The following is a 3,499-nucleotide window of genomic DNA, read 5'->3' on the forward strand; positions in this document are numbered from 1 at the left end:
ATATCACCATCCAATGGGGGTTTAGCCCTCTTCTACTTCTCCCACTAATTTATAGAAACCTCTAACACATGCCACCTCCCTAGAAAGGAGGTTTGGCTGATGTTCCTCTCCTGTTCAAATCCATTGCTTGCACCAAACGAACCTTCTTCTCACATGTAGCTCTGCAAGGATTCCGATTTACTACATGAAGTCTAAGTCAGGGCCTTCAGGACACAAGTCTATGCAGGGTCCTATCTTTCTCATTTTATATCCACCTTAAAAATACACACTCCAAACAAGGGAGATTCATCGTCACTTAACAATTATATCCTACACTCACTTCCTGTGAACTTTTACTGGAAATCATTCAGGGCTTGTAGTTCATTTTTTAACAATCTAACTTCTTCAAAACACTAATTCTTCAAGAACTGGTTCTTGGGCCACCAAAAATGCTTGAAATGATATTCTGTGTGCTCTGTATGCAACAGGGATTAAACTGTGCTTCAAAACCCTAAAGATGTAAATCTCTCTTGACGCCAGCTCCTGCGCTTAAAGATGATGTGATGTTTGATTATGGAAAACGGTCAGGGACACAAGTCTTTTGAGCAATGGAGGAAAGTTTCCCAGGTAGAAATCTAATCAAAAGTGAGTCTTACTTTCTTCTAACATCAGGAAGGCTACAAAAAAATCCTCTCATTGCAGCTGCAGAAAATGTTCTTTTCTGGAGGCATTTACATGTATTTTGAAGAGCACATAAAGAACTCTCTCTCCAGTATCACGCAATTATGTAATAGCAAACAAACACAGAAATAGCTAGTGCGGTGGAACTTGATTTGTCCTAGAGAATGAACGTTAACCAATTGAATGCAACTAAACTAAAAATTATTTTCATCAGCGTAGCACTTTATCATACAAGAAAGAGACCAGCACGACATGAAAAAGACCTGTTCAGCTTTAGATGTAGCAAGAAAGCAAAGAATGATGCAGAAAAGGGCAGAGCTAATATTATTCAGGAAACTCCTCAATAAAGCTTTGACTCATAATCTAGTGATAAAGGAAAAGATTTATTATAAAAATACACATATATTACTTTTAGTTATATAAGTATAGACAAAGTTATAAACCCTATCCATAAATTCCTTAATTTCATGTCTCAAACACTAAGACAGTGGTATGGTTTGGGTGTAATCTGGCTGTTCCCCAAAGGTCCACCTAAAAGGACTTGGTACCAGAGTGGCCCTGTGAGAGGTGGTATGGATCTTCAAGAAACAGGGCTGATACCTTGGGCCATTCAGGGTAAAAGGTGCTTATGAGACTCCAGTCTTTTTCTCTCTTTCTCTGATCCTAGTTCAAGATGTACATTCCATTGCCTGCCCCCAGCTTGTGCTCCTGCTCCGGCTTCTGCCACATACCAGGCAGTAATATGGTCAAGACCCTCTCAATTAGGTGTTAGCAATAATTTTCTAACATAGTTAATAAAACATGCCTTTTAATTTTCACTTTCCATGTTTCCTTCAATTTTCTAAGCCTGCCCTACACCACATGGACTTTGGACCTCCAAAACTGAGAGCTAAATAAACCTTTTCTTCATAAGTCAGCAGTGTCAAGGGTTTCACTGCAGTGACAAAGAGCTGAGAAATACATGTAAAATCTTATCTTTTCTTGTTTACCTGGAAAATTATAAAACTCCTTATTTAATAATTTAACATTTCTGTACTGGTGATTTCTTCATGGCTTGTGGAGTTCTAAGGTAAAAACAACCATCACAGTGTTTTTCAGCTTGATTTTTTACTCTGCTAAGTAGCAGGGATTTTCAAGATGGAGATGGAAACATGTTTGCAACTGAATAGTAATAGTCACAGAAATATAAAATAAAATCCAAGCTCCTGATGCCATGTCATTAATCATAAATTAACTTTATGGACAATCGTGGTAGCAGACAGTTAGGTGCCATTTGAATTTGATTTCTAAAAGACACGTACTTTTATATTCCTGATTTCTGCCTTACAAACGACATTAACTTTGTAAGGTAAAACTATATTTGATACAAGAAGACACAAGCTGTCATGACAGTGACTTCTATGGTGTCTTAAACTTGGAGAGCTTCCAGTATTTCTATAGGATTACTGCAGGGCATTCAGGGCCTTGGTACTTAAATACTCAAATAGTCAACAGCTGTCATGCTGCCAACAAACTGTATTTTTTTGGTAGCATCTGTGTCTGCTGTCACCAGCTTTCTTCATGCAATTATAGTAAGCCAATGGTAAGCATTTTTTCCCTGGATTATTAACAGATCACTGCAGGGGACATAAGAATGAAAGGGAATGCTCCTTTATGAGAAAATTAAAGGAAACATGGAAAGTGAAAATGAAAAGGCATCTTTTATTAACTATGTTAGAAAATTATTGCTAATACTTACTTGAAAGAAATTTAGCTCTTCATTCTATTTTCATTTTCACCACATGCTTTCAGGTAGAATGAAGTATGAATATTTAAATATTTAAATTATGTTGCCCATGAAAGTAGCCATCGTTCCATCCACAACTAATGTACAGGCTACTTCTATTGTCTTTGCTGTCTTTGTTTAGAAAATAAATCCAATCATCTCCAAAGCAGGACCAAGGCTTGGCACCGGAAATTCGATAAGTTAGGAATATCTCAGAGGTGTCATAAAAACATTAAAAAGTAGACACCTAGCTGATTTTCTCATGACTTCCATTAGCAGTTTTCCTCCTATTTTCCATTCTGTTATCTTTCTCTCCTGTATGAAAAATGGGGTTATATTTCATCAAGGAAGCAAGTTGAAGAAATGAAGAAACTTAGCCTAACATATAATAGAGACAACCAAAAAATATGCTTAGTTTTCCATTTTTAAGATCTCAAAATAATCCCAACATCCAAATTCATGCTTTGGCCCCTAACTATAACATACAAGGGGTAAAGGCAGAAGGAAATGATTTTCAGTGATTCCCAAACTATCTTCAGGATCCCCCACAAAGTGTAGAGGCATATGCACTATTTCTCTGTCCTTCCTGTCTTCTCCCCAGTTCCAGGCTATTAATTTTATTATGTTTACCTCCCAAATTCTCAGCCCTATTAAGGACAAATGCATTTACAAGTACTCATCCTCCACTTAATTGCCAACTGCTCTCCTCCTGGTCAGTAATCAAAACTGAGACACTGAAGTTGATCTCAACCGACACTGAATCAAGATCTAGCTAAAGCAATGATGTTAATGTCAGTCAGAGCCAACAATCACAGGCTTTTTCCAGATGGTCGAGACAGACAAGGACATGGACTGGACTCATTCTTACTTAGAGATATCAAAGACTGCAAACAGTTAGAATGATTTCTTATGACACTGCTTGAATTCAGGATTATGATCAATCCTTTTCTTTGTTTGCATCCCCTAGGAACAAGTGCCTAAACAGGTGGTATATGAGACATTGTCATTCTGCTACAATAGGCAAATGCCAGGAGAGATAATTCCGGTGAAAACAGTCAGTGCAAGAAAACCCAA

This window comes from Chinchilla lanigera, unplaced genomic scaffold, assembly GCF_000276665.1.
Source record: "Chinchilla lanigera isolate Chin_1 unplaced genomic scaffold, ChiLan1.0 scaffold00027, whole genome shotgun sequence".
Taxonomy (NCBI): Eukaryota; Metazoa; Chordata; class Mammalia; order Rodentia; family Chinchillidae; genus Chinchilla; species Chinchilla lanigera.